Here is an 11,723-nt window from a genome sequence, read left to right on the forward strand (position 1 = left end):
AAATATTCAAGAATATAGAAGCAAAACATCATAAGAACCATTACTTAACACCTAGATAAGAGATTCCATAATTTAAAACCAAAAGGGACCATTTACAGTAACTTTTAAAACTTTACAGTAAACTCTAACCCATATTACAGTGAACAAATTTGAACTTTAACAATGAATCATTTAAGGCACACACAATGAATTATCCTATCCTAAATGAGTAAACTTCCATGACCAAGCGAAAGAGAAAGTGAACTCATTTTCCGTAAGAGTTTTCTTACCTCGGGATTATCCTAAGACAAACTAAGGTAAGACATGAAGGAAGTATGCATATGCCTCCTTCAATACATACCAAAGCAACCCTAAGGACTACTCCTTTCGGCTTACTCAATTCGGGAGAAACAATCCCCTCAATCAATGGCAAGACATTAAAAGACACCCAACAAACCACAAAAGTCTTCCCTTTCGGAATGACTACTTAGTGCAATGAGTAGATAGCATCCCATACCACCAACTACCCTAAGTAGTACATTCTTTTAGAAGGTTTGACACCAAGTCTTCCCGTTCGGAAGGTCCTACCTAGTGCAATGAGTAGATAGCGTCACATACCACCACCCACCCTAAGTACTACGTTCTTTCAGAAGACTTAGTTAAATCAATTCTTTTGTGGAGGGTTAGCTTAACCGACGTTGACCATGATAGTTAGGCATGGAATCCCGACATTAACCCCTATCGGACATTTGCGTAGAGTAAGGTCATTCTTTTTAGCTTTTACATGGATTTTCCAATGGCTACACCTATGCGGGCACATAGTTAAGGGATAAGGAGATTTCTACTAAGTAATCATTCTCTACTCACGAGGAGTACTCATCTCAAGAGGTACATTGGAATAAAACATTTGAACTCACCAAGTGTAATCACCCATTCTTCATATACTCTCGGTGCTAGACATAACCCCCACAGATTCTAAACACTTTAAACTATACGTTAAGGATTGCTAGTGAACACCACATCTCAACTCACAAAGGGCATTCATCCTCCGACCTATCTTTGAAAGCTCTTAGGATGTAACGAGGTTGCTACTAAATACTTCGTCTCAACTCATGAAGAGTGTCCACCTCAAAACTCCTCTATTTGCTAAATTTAACTTCATACATTCATTTAAATGTGTGTGAGTACTCGTGAGCACATCTTGCATACAAATATCATTTCATTAACATTAGCTTCTATACATGCTTTAGTCCTACATTCATCAATTTACAGACTTTACATGCTTCACAAGTCATATACTTTACCTAGGCATAATCTAAACCAAACATGCGATTCAACTTCACAAAACACAAGACAAGACTTATCTTCAATATCACTTGATTTCATATACGAGGCCTTCAAAGCCATACTCACAAAACATAGTAAGAAATATCAATTTCATCAAATAAACATCGCCACCACGAATGTGGACTATACCAATCAAGAGCAATTTACAATAAGAACTATGCAATATGAAAAATTCACCATTTAAAAAAGCCATTATAAATTATAATCAATTTCTCAAAATTTCATTATAATAAGTCCCTTAGGGCAGTAGCTAAACCAATATGGAAACATAAGAAAACCAAAGTTCATATCTTACCCAAACATGCTCATTTAACCCATCTCTTAACCTAAAAGTTTGAAATATGCATATACATGAGTTCTTAGGTTTTTAACATCAAAATAATCAATTCATACAAGAATAAACAAATTTAAACTATTAGAATACTTTTAAAAGAAGACCCAAACTTAAAATCAAAGATAGAAGGAATTTGAGTTTGAAAACCCTTTTTGAAATCCTTTGGAAAAGGCTCCTTGAATGGAAGAGGGTTCAAGGATGGATACCATACCTCAAAGGGAAGGAAACCCACTAATTTTGGTAAAGATACATGTACAGACCATCCCTCCTTGCCTTCCTTGAGTCTTAGCTTCAATGGTGACTTTGGGAGAGCTTTCTTTTGAGAGAGAGTTTGAGTATTTGAAGTAAGGGGTCTTGTCTAGGTCTAGGGTTTAAAACAAACTTAATATAACTTAAAAACACTAAAAGTATTGACCTAGGGTTAAAAAAGACTTGGGGTGAATTTACATAAAACACCCCAAGTAGGCAGCAACTTTTCACAGCTTTTCGAAGTGGCCAATCGACGACCCAAGCTACTGGGTGTCGATGATTCCACGGCCCGTGCTGCTGGGCATCGATGGAACAAGGCTGGTTCAAGGGAGGGCTGGACCTTTCACCAAGTATGAACGACGGCCCCAGTCGACAGGGCGTCGATGGGCCCATGCTCAGTAGACTGCTCTGTGTTTTGGGCAGTGTTCTTGGTTGTCTTGTCCGATTCTTGGGCCCTTCATCTAGGGCCCCTTGCGGGTCCTAGGTGGGCGCGTGACCGGATGTTAAACCCCTTAACTAAGTCGTTTAGGTATTAGTAATACCTCACATACATATATTTAGTAATACTTGTACAATACAGAAGCATGTCTCTTTGTATCGAACCAAACCACGGAAGAACACTCCACCAAAGCTTACATACATATATTTAGTAATACTTGTACAACATGTACAACACAAGGGGCATTATAAAAAAAATATATCAACTTCATCGAAGCTCACATACGTATATTTAGTAATACTTGTACAATACAGGGCATGTCTCTGTGTATCGAACCAAACCACGGAAGAACACGGATATTTGCATAATAACAAGGGTGAACGAGTAGATCCCTTTTTTAAAATAATAAGGGTAAAGGATTTTAAAATAACAACGTTTAAGGAGCAGACAGAGTGCTAGTTTTAATTTAGTTCCTTTCTCGCATACATCTATCACTGCTTCATCAATTGATTTTTCAGCCAGCATTAGCTTCTCCAAGCTACTGCTATTTCATTAGTGACAATAGTGATTTTTTGTCACAACACAAACATTTTCTTCAATATGATGCAAAATTGTGAAATGTTCCTTCTATTTACAAAATAATAAAAAATGTTGTTTGAAAAATAGATGATACATTTTATACATATATCATATCAACGGAATGTTCCACTAGTTATAGCAAATAGTTGAAGTAGAGATGCCATGATATTTCACTAATATAGCAAATCTAAGAAATATAAAATGTATAGTGATCGATCAGTCAAACTGGACTCTATAAAGTGGTGAATTCATCTATGAAATGGCCATTCATCATTGACCTATATTACATTCAAATTGCTCAATCAATACTAATATTATATCATGCTATTTTGCATTCACATTACTTTCAAATGAATATGAAACACATTCTTTAGGATTTGTGAGACTGTGAAGTTTGTTGGTGTTCACCTTGTTTTGAACGTGATTCGAAACTCCTATTTCCCAAATTCGTTCTTCTCCCAAAATCCTCGGCGTTAGTTGCAGGCACAATACAAAACATCTAAAATCCTCAATGTTAGCCCCGAGGATCATTCAACACTCCCTCCTCTTTATATGAAGTCGTGGTTGTTAGAGTATACTTTAAGGGAGGTTAGTCTTTGCTGCATTGGTTCTTTTTTCTCTCCCTCCTAAGCATAGCTATTTTTATGAGGATTTCTCCACCTCCCTTTTGTTTTAAATTAGGTGATTGCCTTATGTTTTACTGAGTTTATTCAAAAATTTCTCTTTTGTAAATAGACTTGATTTCTTATCACATTTGAAAAGTATTGTTTTTTCATCTAAACAACCTATGGCTGAGCAATCTCAAATGGTCTTATTGGAAGGAGCTTTCCAATTAGCTTTACCTACTCTTCCCGAAGTATTGACTGATAATAAACTACACGTTATAATTAGAATATTCAGAAATCAGAATACATTGTTTTACCCATTCAGAAAGAGGACTCCAAATATTTGTAGGACATATATTGTAGAGACAAAAGGTGAAGATTTATATAAAAGAATTTTACAGGGTGATTAAGACGTGGCAAATCAGATGATGCGATGCTATAAGATGTAGATTCTGGAATCTGGAAGAGTAGTGGAGAATGTCACATGATGTTGGTGAGCGATTGTCAAGATTTGCTAGAGGCATTTGAGGAAGCTGTTACTCGTGGAGGAAATAGAAGCGGCAATTATTTTATTTTAATCTAATGAGAGATTTCATAAATCCACATATTACAAAGCATAATACTTGTTCATAATGAGGAGAAAGGGACAGTTGTGAACAAATGCTTCATTACTTCAGTAGCCTTTAAACCTTTCAATGATACCTTTATCTCTGGTGAATTTTTTTTGAAATGAAACTTTGTTGCGACTTTTGATCAACGACAGCTAGGTTATAAGTCGCAATCGATTCTATGATTGAATAACAGAAGTGCTACTTAGTAGTAGAAATTCAGAGAGACAGACAGGGGACTCTTTCATACTTGTAGTTCATGTAAATTAAAAAGTTGCTTACAAATTTGAGACACCATATGGTCAAGATCTGAATAGGAATTATTTGATGGATTTACAACATGTATAATAATTTCTAAGCGGACAGCCTATAGATTTGAATTTCATCAAAGCATGAAGGTCAAGTATTTTCAAATTTTTAGTAGTGTGTCAAAAATAGCAATTAAATGGATCAACGATTAATCAAGTGAAGTCAACATACTTTCAGAATAAGCATCACAAGACAAAAACCTGAAATGTTGTTGTCAAAGAAAAATGACGTAGGAAGCAGACCTATGTGTCTTCCCATAAGAAGCGGCTGCTATCTTCCAGCCATCTTGATCAAGTGATTCCATCGGAACCATCCAAAGAGCCAAAACAGTCCCTGTAGTAGTTGCAAATGTCAAAATAAACAAGAAAGAAACTGATTAGGAAATGGAAAAAAATAAAGCTTTTGATGAGAGAAACTACATGTAACAATCCAACCCCTCGGATTAAGTATTAGCACTCCATTGCTTGATTTAAAACTTCCAGTAGGTTTATACAATGTTTTGGGATATGTTGGGAAGGTCGATTTGGGATTCGAGGGGTTCAGGGTGTGAAATATGATAAAGTTGATTTTTGCAATATCATATAGATTATTCTAGTATATTTTCTAGAATAGTCTAGTGTAGAATCTAGAATTGTTATCTTTAAGTTATATCTAGATATTCTAGAGTAGAAGATAAAGATCACTAAAATTTTCTTTGTAGAAGTATCTAGAAGAATATCTAAAACCATCCATGAACAAGTATAAATATGGGTGGTCTTGTACATTTGTAATAAACCAAAAAGTCTTCTTCTATACCAAAGTTCTTCTATCCAATATACTCTCTCCCTTCTAGCTTCCTCTTCCTTAGTTGAATCTTTCGATCTTAGTTAACGATCTTGGGTTAGCAGAAGGCTTCCCAAATTATACTTTTCTTCTGTTATTCACTACATGGTATCAGAGACATAGTCATAGATTGGCTAGTGGGATTTATTTCAAGATCGGATTGGTGTAGATTCAACTAGTTTGTCTATATGGATTTTAGAGGCAATGTTAATGGATTGGGTATGGAGTTGTTGAATTAGTCAAATTACAAAGTATGAAAAACATGTATGAAATCATACATTGTAGGAGAGGATTTGTGGGATATTGTTAACGGGAATAACACAAGTATTCCTGCTGACGGACCAAAATATAACAGTGTATACAAGAAGTGGAAGCAAGTTAATGCGAAGGAGGAGTTCATTCTAAAGAGGACAATCTCCTCCAATTTATTTGATCACATTGTAAAGTATAAATAAGCTCACAAGATATGGAGGACCCTCGATCACCTGTTCAACAAAAAGATTGAAGCTCGACTGCAGATATTGGAGAATGAATTGGCCAACACCACTCAACGTAATCTTTCTATTTTCGAGTATTTTTTGAAGATTAAGAACTTATGCTCTGAGATATCTTTGTTGAATCCGAAAGAGGCTATCCCGGAAGCACGAATAAGAAGAATACTAATTCATGAATTAAATGTGAATACATTCTATTTGTGACGTCGATTCAAGGATGGGCTTAACAACCAACCTTGGAGGAATTTGAAAATTTATTATCGTCACAGGAATTACTAGCCAAGCAGTTGGCTAGTATATTTGTCAAAGGAGAAGAAAATGCTCTGGTAGCCAATAAGAGGAACTTTAAAGGAAAAACAAGAAATATGCTACACGCTCGATCCTCAGATGGATCACTCTCACCTAGATAGAAGGAAGTCTTCTAACTATTATGGTAAGAAGCCTCTCAGATGTTATCGTTGTGGAGAAATAGGGCATACAAAAAGATATTATTGAGCCAAAGAGAGCAATATGGCTCAAAAAGTTGTTGAAGAAGAAGAAGACTGGGCTCGAGCAATAGATGCTATGGTTTCCATCAACCTTGAAGAAAACCTGATCGAGGATTCAGAACGTAATACAGTCGATTACATGGAGAAGCAAGACAATGATGTCATCGATATGAAGCAACAAAAACTTGAAGATGTTCATAATGGTGATATGGTAGCTTTTATCAAATAAATCAAGGAAATAGATTCTGAACAAATGTCTGGAGCTATGTATGTTGATGGTGACCTTTATGGAGAAAGTATTGAGGAAGATGTATGGGAAGTTGAAGTCTCTGATTAATCGGCAGCCATATCAAGGTTAGTCATTGGCTTAGATCAAATATTAGAAGTAAATGGAATAAATGTTGATCAAATAGATGGAGTAGCCGACCTTGAAGGCCAAATTTAAGGCGAAGCGATAGATGATATAACTTTCGAAACATCTAAACATGATAAACAAGTAATTGAAGAGCTCGAAAGGAAATTTGATGGTGCATCCTACTATGGTGTTGAGGCTTCACAAGAAATAGATGACAATATCATCCTGACTAAGATGAAGGGGCTAATACTAATGAAATCTCTCAATATTATGGAATTGCATTGGAAGAAACATGTTCCAAAATTTTGAGCATCAGAGTTCCAAACTTGTACAACATAGATGTCTCTCCAGATAGTACAAATGTAAGGAAGTTAAGAAAAAGGGGGAGTCTAGGAACTCAGCGACGAGATAATTCACATGGCTCCTTCGATGATAAAAAATATTTATCATTTGAAGAAGGAAAAGGAGTATGGAAGAAAATGTTGAGATTTTCGCTAAGACATGGCTCAATCTTCGTTTGAGTTCTTCCACAACAAGTGTGGGGTAGTTTCCAAAAGTCACTTTAAGGGGGAGTGAAAAATGATAAAATTGATTTTTGGAATATCATAGATTATTCTAGTATAGTTTCTAGAATAGTCTAGTGTTGAATCTAGAATAGTTATCTTCAAAAAATATCTAGATATTATAGGGTAGAAGATAAAGATCACTAGAATTTTCGTTATAGAAGTATCTAGAAGAATTTCTAGAACCATCCATGAACAAGTATAAATATGGGTTGTCTTGTAAATTTGTAATCAACCCAAATCAATAGTCTTCTTCTATACCAAAGTTCTTCTATCCAAAATACTTTTTCTCCCTTCTATCTTCCTCTTCCTAAGTTGAATCTTCTGATCTTAGTTAACAATCTTGGGCTAGCAGAAGGATTGCTGAATTATACTTTTCTTTTGCTATTCTATACAGGGGGTGTTTCGGCACACTTTGAATAGATTTTGCTAGTGCAGATTTTCTACTGATACAGCATGCATCGTGATCCTAGGTAGTACAGATTTAGCTAGTCCTAGAATCTTGGAACAAATTTAGATAGTATAGATTTAGCTAGGGTAGATTTTGGTCTAGCCTTTTCCGCTCCTGTCAATGAAGGTCTAAGCTTTTGGTCAATCAATCCAATCTGATTTACAAGTTATGGATTAGTCTAGCGCTCCGGTTATAGATATTTCCGATAAACAACAAATAATTCTATTACTTGAAAGGGAATAAAATTTCAACATTCTCTTTTAAGTGGGTTTACGGTGTGAAGTATCATGCTCCTATTTATAAATTTTCTTGACGAACATCAAGTTGTTTTGAATAATTGCAAGTAAAATATGACTTGGTCTATTTGTTTTTATGTAGGACTCTTTTGATATCTTGTTTAGTGTAGCTTTTGTTGACAGTCTTTACAGTTATGCACTTATTTTGTTCTTAACAACTATGTTGTTCGGATTCTTCAAAAAATATCAAGAGTTTGTGTCGGATTTGCTAAAAATAGTATATTTTTGGAGATTCTATCATGGGTATAACATCGAAATTTAATAAGATAGGTAGAATGAAAAATTATGTTAAAAATACAAGCCATGTGACATAAATTTGAACGAGGGGAAGTTTTGCAAATTGTGTAAGATTTTTGAGAAATTTAACAAGATAGGTTGAATGAAGAATGTGTCAAATTTATATGACCTATAAAGTTTAATGAAGTCGATATAATTTGTGAACAATGCAAAATTTAAAAGACTTAATACAAGGAACTAAAAAAGGGAAGAAAATCAACTAATTTAAGGAAATTACATGTAATAAACTTTGAAACTTATATCAATAAGAAATAAACTTCTACTATAGGAAAAGTAAACATCCTAAAGATATAATATAGAACCATATAATAAAATTCCAAAATAAAAACATATGAACAATTAAAAATATATATAGATAAAAGATTTTTTTTGTTTTCACTCGATGTTCGGTACCTGCATTAGAATTCGACTAAATCCGAATTCGCATCGAAATGTCCCACATTAGGGGGGTAAAGCGCTCCCTGACAAGCAATTAGTATCGTCAAGCCGTAAAACTGATAGATAATAACAAAAATAGGTAGAATAAGGATCGTACTAAAATCATACGACCTACATAACTTGCAATCAAGTGTACGTAAATGTGGTAAGACTTGTGAATCATTTAACATATAATTAAATTGTGATTATGTAAATATGACAAGACTTTGGAACAGAAAAAATAGTATAGTAGAATGAAAGATTAAATCCAAATCGATATTTTATCAATCCAACAAAATTTCTAACCAATTTAACAATATAACAACCTTAAATTATCCAATTCAAAACATGTTTTTTTAAAAAAAAAAAATATACAAAGCCAAATAAGTAAAGTCATTGTAATAAATAAGTTTTAACAGACTTAACATGTATATAAGGAACTTAAAAACGAAAGAAAATCAAAACAAAATCAACTACTATGATTAAAGGATATTACATATAACATATATCAATGAGAAATAAACTCCTACTACCTATGGAAAAGTAAACATCCTAATCAAAAGATCCAATAAAACCATATAATAAAATTCCCAAATATAAAACCTAATTTAATCATACTTTTGGATTATTATTATTATTATTATTATCTATTATAATAATGTATCATCATCTAAATGAGGCAATTCATTAAGATCAAAATCAAGAACTTTACTTGCATTTTGACTTGATGATTCTTCTTGATTATTTGTAAAATGGCTCCTTTGATGACCTCCAAGTGCTTGTCCAGTAGGAAAAATCTTGTCACAAAATTTGCACTTATGAACATTATTATTATTAGATCCATATCAATCATTAATAATAATGTTGCCATAATTATTGATTTCTTGATTTCCCAATTGACCATGATCTTGAGTATTATTATTATTTTCTTCATGATTTCTACCCTTAATTTCATCGATCGTGTTCTCAATACTAATCTTGAACTTGTTATGACTCGATCTGTGTCCACCTAGTGCTTGATAAGTCGCAAACATCTTTCCACACACATTACATTTGTATTTGACCTCCACTGATTTCTTGAGAACCAGGCTGGGGACCAAATCCTGGCTCGGTTCCAATTTGACTAGCTCCTTCTCCCTCTTCCTCTTCTTGGTTTCTTCGCGATTCTTTTCTTTAGTATCATCAGCAACAACCCCCTTTTTCTTAGATTTATCCTTCAAATCGCGAAAAGCAACTTCTTTAGGAGCACTACCAACTGAAGTGCTACTACTCATCATGACCTCTGACCTATTATTGTTGTTGTTGTTATTGTTCACGTCTCCATTGACTAAATTTATAAGCTGTTGAACCGCGTCATGTAGCTCCTTATCGTCATCCATTATAGTACTACTTACACTTCTCTTTTGAGGGGATCTACCTCGTCTATCCTTCGCACCCCAATCCTTCAAAGGAGGTAGTTCAACCACATTTAAATGAACTCCTCCTCCTCCTCCTCCTCCTCCTCCTCCTCCATCTTCTTCTTCTTCATCTCGAAGACTAGCAAAACGATCCTCAAAACCCTCATTCACATCCTCAAAACTAGCTTCATCAAAACCCTTACTTTTCGATATTTTTTTACTAGCGGGTTTCATACCTCTCCATTCTCTATCAGGATGACATCTCATATGTCCAAATAAAGATTTCTTAGATGAAAAATTCTTATGACAAATTTCACAACTTACAACCACATCTCCCATCTCTTCTTCTTCTTCGAGAACAACTTCTTCGTCGTCATCAACATAATCATCAATTCTTGATCTTTTTATCAAAGACTTTTTCTTCTTCAAAGGTTCTTCTAATCTTTGATTTTCTTGAACATGTGCACTACTCATATGTCCACCTAAAGCTTTTCCTGAGCTAAACTCTTTTCCACACTCACAACATGTATGATCTTTCTTTTGCTTCATCAACAACATGTTCTTTTCTTCATCTCCGCGACTTTCATCTTTATCTTTCTTGAGCTTAAGGTTTATCTTCACCTTAAAATTACTTGAAGATAAACCTTTTTCACAAGATCCATTATTTTCTTGATCATCTTCAGCTTCCATTTTTTTGGAGTTGAGAAATCAAGAAAACAAGAGCTAAAATCAAGAAAAGGAGAGAAAAGCAATGAAACCCTAAAAGAAAAAGGGAAGACAAAATGGTTAGTAAAAGAGTAAGGGAGTATAAGAGACATAAATGATATGGTAAGTGAGTAGGATTATAGAATTAAAAAAAATTAAACAAATTAAATTAAATATTTGAGTAATACAGAAAGAAAAAGTAAATTTCATTTATAGAAAATTAACATCCCAAAATTCAAGCTCGGAAAGTTAGGTACTTTGTAAGACGTATAAATGAAAAAGAAGAATATAGAGTATATCCTTTAACACAAAACCTTTTTATTTGGTTTCCTACTAGGTGCTCGGTATCAGTAATAAGACGCTCGACTAATTCAAATTTACGCTAACTAGGTTTCTTTATAGAGATTAAACAGGATTAATCATTCATTATCGAGATTCGTTTTCATATTTAAGGCTCGAACTCGAGAGTAAGTAGCGAAATAAAAATCTCTAGATTTTATATATATATATATATATATATATATATATATATATATATATATATCTGTGTGTGTGAATAATATTTCTTAATTTTTATACTTCGTAAAATTTTCTATATAAATAATATAATTTTTCGATAAAATATGTACTAGGTAACACAATATATTCTTGTTTGATAACTTATGCATAATTTTAAAAGAAAATTATACTATTAGGTCGGATAAATGACAACTACAAATTAATCACCATGAATAAAACTAAAAAAATTAAAAAAACTACTGATTTAAAATTTAAAATTCTTATGTTATAGTAGTGTATATAAGTTAGATATTTAAAGTATAATTCCTAAGAGTCAAAATTATGCAGGATTTGTGCCAACAAGAATATGTATCCTTTCTGTATAATTATCCCACAAAAGGACAAACATCGTAAATTTCTGGAAAATAATAATTTTCCTCATTTAAAATCAATGCATATAACTAAGTGTAGCAGAGAAGATGAAGATTGCA

The 11,723-nt window shown here is 33.6% G+C and overlaps 1 pseudogene; it reads right to left on the reverse strand.

The window, feature by feature from the left end:
• Positions 1-9,282: 9,282 nt before the first annotated feature.
• Positions 9,283-10,719, reverse strand: LOC138338998 (zinc finger protein ZAT9-like; annotated as a pseudogene).
• Between the last annotated feature and the right edge of the window lie 1,004 nt (positions 10,720-11,723).

The sequence above is a fragment of the Solanum lycopersicum genome, chromosome 10 (assembly GCF_036512215.1).
Source record: "Solanum lycopersicum chromosome 10, SLM_r2.1".
NCBI lineage: Eukaryota > Viridiplantae > Streptophyta > Magnoliopsida > Solanales > Solanaceae > Solanum > Solanum lycopersicum.